Here is a 17,084-nt window from a genome sequence, read left to right as displayed (position 1 = left end):
TACCTCTAGATTGCATAAAATTTTGATGACAACCTGCTATTTTAGCCTCCCGCCGCCATATCTGACCTTGAAGATCACCAGATGTAGTCTCCTACTAACTGTAGATGGTCTGCATCCCTCCACTAGTCACTATCTTTGTTCAATACTTGTCTGAAATTGATTTTGATGGAGAAAATTTGGATAGAAATAGAAAGAAAAATGGACCAAAGACCAATGCTCTGATACCACTTGTCAAGAAGTGGACTGGGGAGAGAGAAAGAGGAGAGAGAAGACTGTAGAAGAGAAGAAAGAGTGCAAAAGAGAGAAATAGAGTGATGAGGAGAGAGAAAGACTAGAATAGGAAAGAGAAAGAAGTCATTGAAGCTGTGAGCAAGGAGAGAGAAGAATGACAATAATGTATTAATGTGTCAAAAGATAGGATAATTTACATGTCCTCTCATTTTATACCAATGTTAGTGTGACATGGCATAACATCAATATTATTTGCATACTAAATCCTTTTCTTCCCACCTTCTTACAAGCATACACCTAAGTTGATCAAGAGATTTATCATAGTGATAGTGAAAGGGATGGAACAAAAAGAGAATCAACCAATAATAGAATGTCACAAAGCACTTGACAGAAGATAATGTTACTTTCTCAATTGTATTTTCACAAGGATATCAGAGATTTACTGGAAGAATGTGAAAAGTTCTTCAAATAGCCAATGACATCATAAGAGCAAGAATACATTTCATGGAGCATGAGTCCAAAATCAAATCTAAGAAGTGTCATTTCATTCCCTCTTTCCACACTAAGCATTGTGAGAAGTGTATAGAGGAGGTGCAGGCACTAGAATGGAAAGTAGAAGGACAAATTGAGTTAAAGGTTAACTAAAGACTATACACTATGCAAAGACAAGCTAAGTGGAACTCCATGATCGATCCAACATATGTAGCTCCCACTTCCCTATAAGTACTCGTGAGTGTACAAAGGTTGAGCTAGTTCAACGAGTCCAAAGCCAACCTCTTGTGGACAAACTCTTCACAAAGGGAGAGCTAGATGTTGCTAGTAGAATAGGCCAAGGAGACATGGTAGTTGAAATCATTACATACATATTCTTTCTTGCCAAGGTGCAATAATTTCTTAATACCTATGCTTCATCACAATTTAGTTTAAACTTTTATGAATAGCTTATTCCGAGGCCAAGTGACATTGTGCCTCGTCCTTCCTCTCCTTCTGCTTACTAACACATAGAATGCATCTTCATCCAATGTCACAAAGCAAAGTGATGTACATAAAACTCGTACTAACAAAGATACGATAGCAAAGAGCAATATAGTAACCCCCTTGATTCTAAGTTAGTAGCTACCACAACCATTGCTTAATCTATCCACTACTTTGACCAAGCCAAACAAGTCAAACTCATAACAATCTAGAGAAAACAACCTTGGTCCACCTCTAAATTAGCACTACCAAGCCACTCCCTCCTATTGGCCTAAAACTTCTACACAACTATTGATCAATTTGCAAAATGGCCACTAATATGGCTAAGAAAACTAACTTTTTAGACACATAATGCTTCATCCAGGTGGATTTGATAGAAAACAACCCTAATCCACCTCTAAATTAACATTGTCAAGCCACTCCCTCCTATTGGCCTAAAACTTGTACACAATTATTGATCAAATTGCAAAATTCCCACCAATATGGCTAAGAAAACTCTAAATTTTTAGACACATAATGCTTCATCCAACTAAACTTGACATTCAAACCCTTTGCAAGGGTTTTCATAATGATAGGTATGGGTCTCATCGATGATTGAAGTGGTCAAACTTATTTCCCAATGGTACCCCCTATGGGAGAAAAACAAGCATCTCTTTTGCAAAAGCATTCTACTATAGGAGGAATTCTCCAAAACCTTTAAACAAAAACAAATGCAATCAAGTAGATTAATGTTGGCATATGCATCTGAGTCCTTTCCTGATAAGTGGCATGACATAAGGTTGAGAACACATGCACTAGCAATCACCTTATGATGATGGTTGAGTATTGTTGCACTATTAGCACACTTCAATATGACCCTACTTACTATGAGACCACCTCTTTTTAGTCCATAATTCTCTCTCAAAATCTTACTTTCCTACTAGAGTTGCAACACTAGAGCCACTTGTTTGCCAGACCTTCCTTATTTTGTGATCTTATATGTATTCTTGTAGACTAGCCATCAAACCAATTAATTCCGATGCTTTTGTAGAGCTCAAGTATAATCCCAATGTTTAGAATTTCTGAATTCCTAAAGTTTAAATTCCTTAATCTCTATGCATACCTAACCCTGGCTAACTTTGTATACATAGCAATTAACCATACACATCAAAGTTTTGCGCACGCACAAGATTTTGATCCTTGCAATGCTTGGAATTATTGCATTAATTCTTGTGCAAAGAGGTACAAGCTTAAAACTACAATATATGTATGATGGCAATGGCTCAAATTGCACTCAAATTCTTTTAGTATTTTGAGCTAGAAGCAAATGCATGATGCTCTCAAAGCTTCACAAAGTGAATGTAGGATAATAGCAAGTGACAAGCTATGTGAGATGAAGCTCAAAGACAACATCAACAACAATAATTTTTTTGGAAGACCTAAGTTATGGAAACACCAAAGATGACAAATCACCTTCAAGCCTTAAGGATCCTCAATGACACATCACCTTAAAGCCTTAAGGATTCTCAATGACATGTAGGAAGCATCAACAACAATACGGGTATGTTGTACCTTAACTTCTACTTCAAGCTACTCTCAATTTCCTCAAAAAGAGTTGTGATTTGCTCCAACAAGAACACATGTCCACCGATAACTATAGTTCTTCTTCCATAACTTTTGTAGTAATATCCAAGCATTATGCTTCAATTGTATTAGCTCAAACTTCACTTACACACTTGAAGGTATTAACCATTTTGAGAGTCGGTTTTATTGTCTTCAGTCATCCTTCCAATCTCATACAACTCCAATTCACACTATGTATGATTGCACCTAGCTATACAACATTTTTTTGATGGGGGAAAAAGAAAAAACAAAACAAGATTAGAAAATCAAAAAGAAAAAAATTACATACTCATGGGCAGCATTGCATTGCACCTAGGGGTTCTTAAGAACATTTGGTGGCCTTCCTTGATCAACTCCTTCTCTAACCTCCCATCCCAACTTTTTCACTTCCTTTGCATTTATCCATATCCCATCAAGGGTATAAGCCATAGCTAGGAAGCGTTGGTTCGTGTTGGCTAGAACTATCTCCCTAAGTTATTTGCACTTTTTGCCTCTTTATGCCATCCACCTTAGTGCTAGAAAATCAACTTCAAAAGCAAGGCAAAAAAGGTGTTTCAAGTGGAAAATAATATTTAACTAATGAATAGTATTAACCAATTAATAGTTAACTTATTAATATTTACTAATTAATATTTAAATATCTAATTAAATATTATAACTATTTAATGTTTTGATTTTGATTACAACTAACTAATTAATAGTTAACTTACATTAATTAGTACATTCATGAATTCTTAATTGATTAATATTAAAATTTATTAATTACCTAATAACTATCTATTATTAATAATTAATAATAAATGCAAAAGGAATGTCTAAAAATTGTAAGAAAAATGAATGCATAGATGATGCATAATCTACTTAGGAAATTGAACATCCAACCTTCTCCTTGAAAGGCTCAAGGTCACACCATTACGCCATTCACCATCTCAAGGACTATAATGTGCAAAACTAAAATCTAAAATAAAACCTTTTTGTAACCCTGAGAGAGGGACAAAGAAGAGTATTTTGTGTGAGGAGGATGGCATCGACATCTTCCTCTTAGCAAAATATTTTTACACACACACACACACACTCTCTCTCTCTCTCTCTCTCTCTCTCTCTCTCTCTCTCTCTCTCTCTCTCTCTCTCTCTCTCTCTCTCTCTCTCTCTCTCTCTCTCTCTCTCTCTCTCTCTCTCTCTCTCTCTCTTTCTTTTTTTGTGGTTTTACTTTATATTAGCTATACATATGTGTGTGTATATATACACAAGATACTCCTATATATTAATATCAATATGTGCTAATCTAATAATAAATACAGCACTATAGACATTAATATCAATATTAGTATGTTTATGTCAATGTTATAATAAATATAATAATACTATTATATTATAGTTATATATTATATAGTAATAGCTACAATATTATTAAGTATTTGTTTTTTAATATAATATATTTATTATCAACTATTATCTATACATAATATATATAGTTAATATTAACGATAATGATTTATAGTTAATATAAAGTAAAAACAACAAAGAAGACAGAGAATGTGTGTGAGTGAGCGTCTATGTGTGTAAAAATATTTTGCTGAGAGGACGGTGTTGTTGGCATTGTCCTCTTAGTGAAATATTTTTGCAAGGTAGAATTGTCCTCCTAGTGAAATATATTTATAATGTTGTCTCCCAAGTATCATTGATCATGGAGAATGGCGCCAGGATGGCATCAGTGCTGTCCTCCTGGCAAAATATTTTTACACACACACATTCCCCTCTCTCTCTCTCTCTCCCACCTTTGTTTTTTAAACTTTATATTAGCTGTAATTCATTATATTTAATATTAACTATATATATTATGTATAAATATCTAGTTAACACATGTTAATATGTATGTATGTACACACACGCATGCATATATATAGTATTACCAATTTGCTTTGGAAATAGAAAATGGTCTTATCATACAATCCTCATTTGAACATGAGCCTTTTTGGGCCATGCTATAGGAAAGCACAAAAGAGATTGCTCTTAAGTTTGTATGACTATTACAACATTCAAATGGACAAAGATTTGTTCTTCTAGTTCACATAAGTGATAAAGATAAAACATAGAAATAACATGTTTCGTATCATTTTTAATGATTTCAAACTTGATAATGATATTGAGTCTCAGAAGTCATGTAAGTTAGTGGCATAACAAGATATCCTTCTATACAAGCACATTTACAATTGTATCTTGTCGATGTGTTCTCTATATGTAATAGAATTATGAATGTGAAGTTCATGTACATGCAATTGAAGAAGGGATTGCTACAAACTTTGCCCAAAGAATGCAAGGACTGGGTGGACTTGGAGAGGAGTAGTGCATGGATAAGAATCACCAAATTGAGTAGTAGTGGGACAAGGAGATGTATTGGAGATGCCCTATCTTCCTTGAATACCCTAAAGGTGAATTCCCCTCTAATGAGAAGGCATTCTACCAAAAATACTCAAAGAAAAGACACGTGTAAGAGACATAATGATCTAGAGCTTTGGTAGGTAAATCCACATGTAATATTTAGAATATATCACACTTTTATGTATTCTTTTAAAGAGACTATGGCTAATGGTCGTCTCACAGGAAAGTAATATCAACAATGCGATTGTTAGAAAAGGGAAACAAAACAGCAAGAAAGCTCCTAGTATTGAGCAAGAAAGGCCAAGTGGAGATTGATCCTTATTGTCAATTAATTTGGTTTCTTGAATCCCAAGAGGTTTGATATATTACACCTGGTAGCCAACACTTCTCTTGTATTGTAGTGGAAATATGTTGCCGTGAACATAACTTGTGACTACAATTTTGTAGGTCCCACAATTGAGACCAATGAAGAGCAAATCATAATTCCACCAGTGCAATGCAAGAGAGCAACAAATCTAAACAAAGTTCTATAGATCGAAAATTTTTCATTCATTACATATTCATCAAAATGTGCTAGATGTTCTCAATATTCCATATTGATACTTGTCTTAAATTGTCTAGTATTGCAGTGGAAACAACAATCAATACAATTCATATCATTGGTATGGATAGAACGACAAAGGAAGTCTTCCCAAATCTTGCATTAGAGACTCTTACCTTCCATACTGCTATATCAAGAGGTGCAACATTGGTGAGAAGCACAAAGAGGAGTGTTGAGGAAACAAGATTACACTCCACTCAAATGCAAAGTTTGGATCACCTAGCTTGTAAGATTGAATATATTGTAATGATATGATGTGAAAGCTTTCAAGTCTTCTTCTTTTATTTAATATCAACAACAATGTTTTGACTTATGTAGAAGAGGAAATAATTCAAGAGCGTAAACATGCAATGCTAGAGGACAACACTTACACATGTAGGTAAAAACAAAGGATTCATGCATTTTATGTGTGGAAATATACATACAAGAAAATATATGGCTGACAATCAACTCTATTTGCAAAGGGCCATACTAGTGTCTATGTGGAAGCACTCTCCAAGACATTATCTCGCATTGTTTAGTGATGAAAAAGGTGGAGCAACATATCATTCTCTGTGACCTATTTGAAATAGGAAATGCTTTGAGAAGCGATCAACCAAGTGATGCATTTTCCCAATTCCTGAAGGCAGAGGAGGTTAACCAATACAAAATGGTTGAGGTTGACAAAGAAACCACAAATACTGAATGTGATATCATGGTGGTTTATGTTCCTAGTGATAGTATCGTGCATGGATTGGGGGATTGGATTCCATCATGGAACTCCCATACTAAGATGGAGTTAGTTGATGTCATGCATCTAGTTAATCGTAGACTCAAAGACACAAGAATGTTAATTTTCATTGCCAGAACACCCTCCATGGTGGAGCCCATTGAGCAAGTTATGGAGGACAAGTGCCAATCGAATAGAGTTAGGACAAAAATGTTGGGCCTTAAACATAACACAAGTTATTCATAGCAAGATGTCTATTTATGTCATTGGAAGTAGAGAGGTGAGTTATATTAAGTTAGAATATGGTAATGTTGGTTTCTTTGATAGTATAAAACTTGCTAGCTTCTTTTATGGATTGCAGTAGCCAATATTAGTATTTGTGCTTGAAATGCATCTATATTTGATACATATTTTAGCATACGTGCATAGTTGTCTTATCCCTTCAGAATCCATAACAAATGTTGTAACTATGGATAAGTCGATGCGAGATATAATAGGAGTCCCAATGAGAGATAGGTATGAGATCCATTGTTGTCAAACTAATAAAAAGCTATTTTTTGGACTTTCAGTAAATTCCCAATACCTTAATATGAACTTTGTGTGTTGTAGGTGGTATGCACAATGTGATATGGCTTTTTGGAGGTCATTTTGCAAACATATACAAAAAAAGGGGACATTATCTTAGATTGCAATGTTGAGTGTGGTGAGTTTGGATCTATAACATTAGACTTTCAAAGATAGCTCATATGCTTGTATTGCTTTGCCAAAGAGGGGAGTTTTTTAATTTAATTAAACTTCTATAATATGAAATCTCGATAGAGCTCTCTTTTTTTTTGGTAGCAATACACACATCTACTCATAATTTCCTAATGTTCATCTATAGCTAGTCCTAATCAACAAGCTTATTGTGTTGAATGTGGATGGGGTGCTTCTACATAGGCATTTAAAGCAAAAGGGATCATTATCTCTCAAGCCATTGGAAGTAGGTAGATATTGGGCAACCAGGCCTCACTAAGTTTCTAGACAAAATGCATGCATTGTCTGACATTACCATATGGAGCTTGATGAAGGAAGAGAACTTGAAAGAGATACTCCAAGTAATTAGAAATGATTGTATACAGCAAACAATGCAAGCACCACAATTTGTGTTTCAGTATGATCAAGGCAAGTGCAAGACAGTTCCCATAACTCATTCTTCGAGAAGAAGTTAGGGTAAGCCACATTTTCTAAAAATATTTTGATGTTATTGATTGGCCAAACTTTAGCCCTAAAGCAACACTATTTATGGATGATAGCATAGAGAAGATGCAATGCAACCCACCTATCTCCTTTATATATCCACCTACATTTTAGGAAAATCTTATGGATATTGTCCTATTGGAACACATGCTTCCCTATTTAATCGAGCTAGTAGATTTTCACAAGGGAGTCTAGGAGTTTGTTACAGAAGACCCATTTCACCCTCCAGCAATGGAGTTAGATTGATATAACATTTGTAGTAATATATCCTCATTTGCTTTGTACATTAGTAGCTCACTAGCTTGTAGATGCATTTGTAGATTTAGTATATATATTTTTGTAGTGAGTTCATGCAATACAATATGAAATTCATCATTGTATCAAAATGAAATTTGGAGTGTAAAGTGAAGAATTATTGGAAGGAATAACAAATGCAAGTAATGAAGCAATACAATATAGCTATACTTTATAGAGATCATGGAGCAATTGCTTGCAAGGTCTATATGCAAACATATACATAACTTCAATCCATACGTAAGCCTAATCAAACGAGGAGGAGAGGGAGTAAGAGAAAGAGAGAGATGAATGTATGTGTATGTGGTTTTACTCACATGTACATAAATAAAGTACTAACACATCAAGATGTAATTTTAAAAAACATGCAAAGAAGGGAGAGGGGATTTGAATGTATATGTGAGAGTGATGTGGCATGTGTATGCATAATTTAACCACTAAAATTGTAATCATATTATAAAAAATAAGTACATAAGCTTAATCTAGTGATGTAAAGAAGTTAAGGAGAGATAACTACTAATCTGTTGAGAGAGAGAGAGAGAGAGAGAGAGAGAGAGAGAGAGAGAGAGAGAGAGAGAGAGAGAGAGAGAGAGAGAGTGTGTGTGTGTGTGTGTGTGTGTGTGTGTGTGAGAGAGAGTGAGAGAGAGAAAGTGTGAGAGAGTGAGATGAAATAAAATGATATGTTAACATCTACAAAAGGCCAAAATGACCTATGATACTATGAGTTACAACCATTTGTGATGATACAACAGTTTGAAAGAAAGTAAGTGTAAAGGAAAATCAACCAAATAGGCTATGATATAGTGGATACAATATTGATGTATAAGATCCTCAAAAACCCATGAGGTAAAGAGCAACTCATTGGACCATTGATAGGGAGGACATCATGAAGGTACATATGAGAGAATATCATGGAGGTCCATGCGACCTCACCTTGGCCCAAGCAATGATCTTTTGTATTTGCATATGATGTGGTGCTATCATCGATATTGGGGCCTTGGGCATCAAGCTAGACTGTACGATCAATTTGCATCCCTCATGTAAGCATAGGTTGCTACAATGTTGTGTCTCCTCAATGGTCCTATATTAGGGTAGGGATGGGGCCTCATGGATCACCTTGGCAAAGAAGTTTGTAAGCCGCTTTTGTGTAGGACCTCTCTATCATGGGGCTCGACTCCTAAGGAGCATCTCTCTAAGTCATTGGATCTCCAGAAGGAAGAGGCCAAGGCATCTTTGATATGCATAATACATGACTTGATAGAGGACCAAACTCGTCTCTAAACAAACAATGAAAGCAGCCTCAAACCTCATAATAGGCTAGACAATGACATATATAGTGATTCTTGGTCTTTGGCTCAAGCTAGCAGATCTTGCATATGTGCTCCTTTGGTGGTATGGATCTGTATTTGCTAGTCTCAATCTCTAATTGATGTGAATATGTGCACAATTGGCCGATAGTACATTTGATCCCATAAGATAGATGAGCATCCATGTATCTTGGGTGAATAATAAAGCCATCATCTACAGCAGAGAAGAGGCTCTTTGTAGAAAGCCATCTTCATCCCTAGTTTCTACACAAGTGCTAGCTAGGTCCTCATGTTATCAAGCTAGGTGATGTCTACCTTGACGATCTTGCCAAGGGATGGCACATGCTGGGAGTACTAAAAGTGGGGTAGTTTATCCATGCTAAGGCCATGTAACTCAAACCACGTTGATATATGTGCATACCAACATGAAGTATCATCTTCTCTAGCAAGTTGACCGCAAGACTCAAGAACTAGTCGAGTGTATCTATGTTGAGGTAGGTACCATAAGCTGTGCATGCAAGCAAGGACTGGGTGAGGGCCTCTACTACAATCAGTATGGTTGCTATCTTGGCTCTAATGATCTCATGTGAGATTGAGACCTAACACACGATCATTCAAGAGATCGTGGATACAAGGGGTCCCTCCATCAATCTCCATCCATCATAGATATGACCTAAGTAGTTATAACGGTCAAAGCTAGGCCCCCATATCTACATTCCATACAACAATGTAGACATGACTAATGTATCAAATAGTCATAGCTTTTTGTGGGGTTCTTGGAACTAGGCATGTGAGCACATCCTCTTCGAGCTTCCTAGTGTTGTGTATCCCCTAATCAATCTAGTATCTACTACCTCTCTCATAGAGAAGGTGGGATCAGTGAATAGAACTTCCAAGTATATATAAGATTCCACATACTCCATCTCCTCTTGCCCATAAGTGAACTTAGGTGTTAATCTCCTAACCCACTTTTATGTGGTATTAAATACCAGGACCTTGGTTTTACCGAGGTTCATTGATGACCCACTATCCCATGCATAAGAGTGTAATGCATATAAGTATCTTCATAGCCCTTGTGGAGAATCAACTATATCAATACAATTGCCATATGCACAAGTAGAGGGGACATCCCTGCTTTGCCCCAATGGTGGAAATAAGCTCCTTAGGTACTCCCATGGCGTGCAATCTATGCAACCATCTATCTCTTGGTCCTACATTAAAGGCTTTGCAGAAATCTACAAAGTAGTAGTAGATCGGTCAACTATGAGCTCTACCCTCCTCAATAATTGCTCTGAGTGGATGTGATCCAATGTGGGGAGAGAGAGAGGAGAGAGAGAGAGAGAGAGAGAGAGAGAGAGAGAGAGAGAGAGAGAGAGAGAGAGAGAGTTGGTCAAAAGGGGAAGGGGGGGGGGAGACTAATAAGTGTTGGAAGGGTTGTTGATTGTGGCTCTAACGAGAAGGGGGGAGAGTAAGATGTGGTGGTGGTGCTAGTGGTGATGGTGGGGGTGGTAGTGGTTGGGGGGGATGGTGGCAATAGAGGAACAACAATGGTGCTTGATATATGGCCATGAGAAAAAAAGGACCGAGTGGACAGTGTGGAATAAAATTGGAGGTTGCCAAAAAAAGCTCACTCAAAAGCTTGCTCCAAAAGCTTGCTTCTCACACACACTCCAATGTGTGTGTGTGTGTGTGTGTGTGTGTGTGTGTGTGTGTGTGTGTGTGTGTGTGTGTGTGTGTGTGTGTGTGTGTGTGTGTGTGTGTGTGTGTGTGTGTGTGTGTGTGTGTGTGTGTGTGTGTGTGTGTGTGTGTGTGTGTGTGTGTGTGTGTGTGTGTGTGTGTGTGTGTGTGTGTGTGTGTGTGTGTGTGTGTGTGTGTGTGAAGGGCAGAGGCTTATAATTAAGAAAAAGCCTAATAGACTCAATAACACAAAACAAAGATGGTGTTTGGAGAGAGGGATCAAGTTGTATTTGTGAACAAAATAAGGGATTCAAGTTGTAATTATGAACTTAGTCTTTCATCTTTATTGGTTACTTTATTCAAATAGCTCAACAGTTGAAACTAAAAAATTTAAGCGCTTGTCCTAAAATTGTTACAATTGTAGAGCAAGTGATAATAGCCCAAATTATCTAGGTGGATTCATCCAAGCCTTACATCACTACTCTAGTATGACATTCTATTGAGGTGAAAGATTATGCTTTACTCTATGAAAAGAAGAAACACAGCTCAATATTTGAGTTAGCCCTACAATAGATCTCACATACAAATTTGGATAGAAAGTGACACAAGCCCTATTAGATAAAAAAGTAGGAGCAAACTTTTGAAATAACAACAAAAAAGGATGGAGCATGTAGCCCTATGACCCATGAGTGAGGCTTCACCAGCATGCAAAAGCCAAGTTGGGCACTTGCACGCTAGCAACCAATTTTGGAAGCCTCCACAATCCCATTCAACTTATAGTTAGAAATATCCCTTTTTCCCTTTTAGCCCCTTGTGGCATCAAAACTTTGCATGCTCTTTTTCAGTAGACCATGCATTGAATGAACACATTCTATTGGCGATCTAATTTTCATTTTGCCATCTAGATAGTTGGATCCACATCCTGATTCCCCTCGCATTCCTGATTTGTTGACCCTCACTCCTCACCTTTTTAATCTCTCATGAAAGATAGTGTCAAGGACCAGAATCCAACAGCTTGCATTTAGAATTAGATCTATCAATGACTTTAATGAATATATTTTTTAAGGAGACCACCAAGTGATATATTCTTTTTAGGTCAATTTATGTATTGTGACATAGTATTCAAGCTAGCCATTAGACGAAAAATAGAGTCATAACTCTAGCTAACACATTTTTGAGAAAACAAGGACAAAAGAGACTTATGTAAGGATTTGGATAAGTTTTTTGCTTGGCACATAGGGTTGGAAGATCTTTGAATTATACTACAGTATATATTCTAAAACATCTCTACAAATAAGGGTGCAAATTTCAAACATTTTAGAGAGGTTTTGCACTAACAATCTATCAAGAATCTATAGATTGTGAGTTGGGCATAAACTTTACCCTAGAGAGGCACATATATCTATTAACTAACAATTGAGAAAGCACTAATTAAACAAGAGAGAAAAGAGAGGCAATAGTGCACGATAAGGCAATGGGTCTAGTTCTTAGCATGACCTAGGATAACAAATGGAAGGAGGATGAGAGATGTTTAGGGGAAGAGGGATGGGAGAAAGGGGACCATGAGTAGTCCATGTAGGACTATGACTGTGATTGTATTTCTTCTTAATCTCTTTAGTAATAAAAGACCAACCTTTGGTGGTTTGCTACATAGTTTGGTGAAGATGGTGGGCCTACTCTCTTTGATAATAGGTTCCTCATCTCTTCTAGTTTCCAAAACGAGTCTCCCTACTTCTCCCAAACAATAGTTAACATCTCCTCAATATGCTGACACCAATATGTACCCTAAATATTAGAAAACAACAACATGCATGGATCAAATACTTCAAGTAATTTCAAAATTGATGCTAGAAGTGAACCATACAAATTAGTCCTTTGATAAATTACCTCACAATATAGTCCTCTCATCAAAGGAACTTAGATATAAGAGTACCCTCGAAACCATTCTCAAGTTTACCAATGGAAGATATTCTCACCTAGATTAACCACTTTGAGAATGTCTCAACCTACTAGCAGTGGACACCACAAAGGCAGACATTGGAAGTGTGAACATTGCTAGAATGTATTGCCCCAACATGGTTTCTACAATAATCAAAAGAGGAGACACAACTAGATACAATTCAAATTTTTGCACCTTAGAACATAACTTGAAAAACCTTACAACAATTACAAAAGCTCAAGTAAAAGCAGACAGAACTAGTGGCATTGTTTGCAGTCAAGTGTAACTACCATATCAAAAAATGATTGAAGTAATGAAATTATTATTCTTACGGCTATAGATTCATCCAAACCTTGCGTGGCATGTCGGATCCAAAACCTTTTGTGATGTCATACAATTTGCTCAAATAATAGATGTTAAGAACACCACATATTTAACAAGAAACATTCGACCACTTTAAGAGACACTTGCACTGATGGAAATAGATATCCAAAATGCACAATGGGACCAACACCAAAAGCTTCTAGAAAGAGACGAGTAAGGAAGGCCAAAGTATTTCTTCTACAACATATATGGTCATGTTAGGAAACACAATAGAAAATATAAGTCATTCATGGCCAGCTAGCAACATTAAAATAGTCAAATACATGTGTTTGACTTAGCAACAATAGATGCTTATCGAGATAACATTTAAGTGAATGGATGCTAGAGGCCATTCATTCAAGACCACACATCAAAGCATTCTCCAAGACCTCTAAATGACTAGTATGCATAGCCTAATATAGTTAGGAAATAGTAGTATAGAGACTACTAGATTTAGGAAGCTCAATATCATCAATTAGCCAAGAATTAGTAGATATACTAGGTTTACAAACACACCGAGATTGATCGATCATGGTAATATTTGGAGATCATAAGAAACTCTATCACATCGATATAGTAGCTACATTCATATTCCACATAACACACATTCTACGTCCTATCTAGATAGATATTTCAAGTCACCTTGGTTCATAAAGACTCGAATACAACTAAACTTTAGAAACCTTACTTTAGAGATACCCAACATGATACCACTCCGAGACTAGCAAATTGTGCACCTTTAGATGTAGCATGTTTCCAACACATCAACCATCTAGACTATATATGTCAATCCAAATCAATGAACAAAGGGCATCAAAAGACTCAGAAGAATTTCCCTAGCTCTTCCAAGTACACCAACAAACCACAAAGATCAGTTACTTACCAAGTCAACATGAATGCATGATTGTCCTCTAATCAAGATGGCAATGAGGAGAAGCCCATAGAAATACAACAAATAAATCAAGTTGTTCATCAACCAATGAGATTAGGCATCAAAACCGCACTTGGTAAAGAAGAGTACTTGAGAATACAAGTTTTGCATAGGCATTTGTCCTCTAGATCAAATAACACATGATGTCTACCCCATTGCCAAGGTTAGGTACACTATTAGATGAATTAGGAAGCTCACACTATTTCACATCACTAAACCTTGCTTTAGGATACTTGCAAATATTAGTAAGCCTAGAAGATGCCCACAAGACAACATTTAAAACCCTAATAGGCTAATACCAATTTAAAAGGATGCTTTTTGGTTTGCATGACACAAGAAGCACATTCCAAAGAATAGCTAATCCTATATTTGCAAATCAGATTGAATAAGACAAGGTGATGGTTTGCTTGCAACCACTTGGACAAAATATCAAGATATCCTAAGGGAGGTGCTACACATTTGATTGAACAACACAATGTGCTAGTTTACTTCGATGACATATTACTACACATAACCACTTGGATAGAACATCAAGAAGTCCTAAGGGAGGTGCTACGCAAGATAACCAAGTAGAAATTACAACCACCCTTTAGAAAATGCAAGTGGGGTTCTACCAATTTGAAATTATTGGGCTTCAAAACAAACAAAGCAAGCATCTAGATGGAACCTTGCAAAGTGATGGCTATAAAGAAATATTTGTAGCCAAAGAACCCAACACAAATGCAAAGCTTCATGGGAATGGCCACCTTTCCAATTAGATTTGTGCCAAATTTAGCAGAGATAATCTATCCCCTTCGGTAGCTACTTAAAAAAAGAGTAAAATTCAAATAGGATTCAAAATATGAGGACATCTTCCAAAAAATAAAATAGATAATCAACCTCTCTCAAGTATCTAGCTTTTATAAGACCATTTGTCATTCTAATAGATGCATTAAACAAAGGTATAGGGGTATTGGTCTATCATTAAGAAGAGCTGAGCAAAACTACACTACAAGCAAAAAAGAGTTGTTAGCTATTATCTAGCCATCATAAGATTACACTCAAATGTGCATGAAAGTCAAACAACAATTGAGACCGATCATCAACCACTGACAACACTCATCAACAAAAGACATCCCTGTGAGTATTAGCTTTGCAGGAATACAAGCTCACCTTGTAGTATTGGAAATGATCAATAAATCAATTAGCTAGTGGTCTCTCACATGCTCCACAAACCCAAAATACCCTACACGTAGAAATCAACATGGAAATCATTGCTCAATTACGACATCAATATCAAAAAATAGCAAACCATCACTCATGAAACGAGACAAAATGTGGATGACCATCATCATAAGCATTTTATGATGATAAAAAATAATCGATTGTATGTTATGCAAAATGAAAAATAGCCAAGACGATATTGTACCTAAAGCACTGCAAGAGCAGTACATAGCCTACCACCATGAACATCCACCATTTGAACATTTAGGAGTACTCAAGATCTTGTAAAATCTATGAAGCAAATATTATTAGCAAACGAATGAAAAACTCTAGGAATGCTCCATTTATTAGGCAACAAAAACACCAAAAGTCCAAGTGTAGGACATTTAACCCCAACAAAAGTGTCAAAACCATTTGATTTGGTAGGGTGGGATATTAGAAGACCATTCTTTGTATTAGGAGAAGGAAATAAATACATAATCATCATGATAGAATACCTAACTAGGTGATGTGAGGCAAAGGCCATTTGAGAGAGTGCCCCAATTTCAGTAGGGAATTGTTTAATGGATGTCATACGCCAACATACATGCCTAAAAGCAATACTATCAAATCAAGGTAAACACTTCATACGAGAATTGATTGACATCTTAACAAATAAACTAAGCATCAATATAAAGTTTAATCCCCATATCACCTTCTACGTTATGTCATCCATGCATATAGTAGATAGTTCAAGAGTCAATCAAGGTTAGCCCATTCAAAAGCTTTATATGTTAGGGATCCTTGATTTCCACTTGAATATCAAACAAATGGAATTGAAATCAACAAAGAAGAGGCTGTTTGGTGGCTCCAACACATACAACAAAACCTACCAATGATTAGATAGATGCTATTCCATAACCCAAAAGAGGCAGAAGTAGAATTATGATCAAAATAGGAGTAGTTAAAATACCTAGAACAACAGAGAATGAGTGCCCACTTTCCTTTACGAAAGGGTCTCAATGAATTATTAATGCATAGGTGGATAGGCCCTTACACCATTATCAAGTAGTATTAGAAGAGGCATAGAAAGTCAAGAGAGCTAGCAATGGGACCACATCAACATCTTATGTCTCATGAATCAAGCCCTATTACGCCAACACATCATCAACAAGAGATAGTCACCATGAGACAGAAACACAAACACTCCAACAAAGGAACCTTAAGAACACATAAGACCAAAGGAACCTACACCAACGACTAGCTTTAGAGAACACAGATGAAGAAAACAACCAAATCCTACCAAATCAAGGAGACCATGACACCTACAATGACACAACACAATGGTTAGAACACGATGGAGCCATATAGACGCAACTCAATATGTTGAGGGGGAAGGAAAAAAATATATGAAATGGCATACCCCCCAAAAGGGGGGGGGGGGGGGGGGGGGGGGGGGAGGTGAAACAATCAAGAGGTGTCAATGAGAAGAGATACCAACAAGAATGGAAAAGTTATGGGAGAAAGGAGACCATGAGCAGTCCATGTAGAATTGTGAGTGCAATTGTATTTTTTGTTTCTTGTTAATTTACTGAGTAATAAAAGACTTTAAGCTTTGGTGGTTCGCTACAATATAAACACCCAAAATAATA

The sequence above is a fragment of the Lygodium microphyllum genome, unplaced genomic scaffold (assembly GCF_053477565.2).
Source record: "Lygodium microphyllum isolate KBCC unplaced genomic scaffold, Lygodium_microphyllum_v1.1.10 scaffold_104, whole genome shotgun sequence".
In the NCBI taxonomy this organism is placed as follows: Eukaryota; Viridiplantae; Streptophyta; class Polypodiopsida; order Schizaeales; family Lygodiaceae; genus Lygodium; species Lygodium microphyllum.
The sequence above is the reverse complement of the archived record's forward strand: the minus strand, read 5'-3'. Positions refer to the sequence as shown.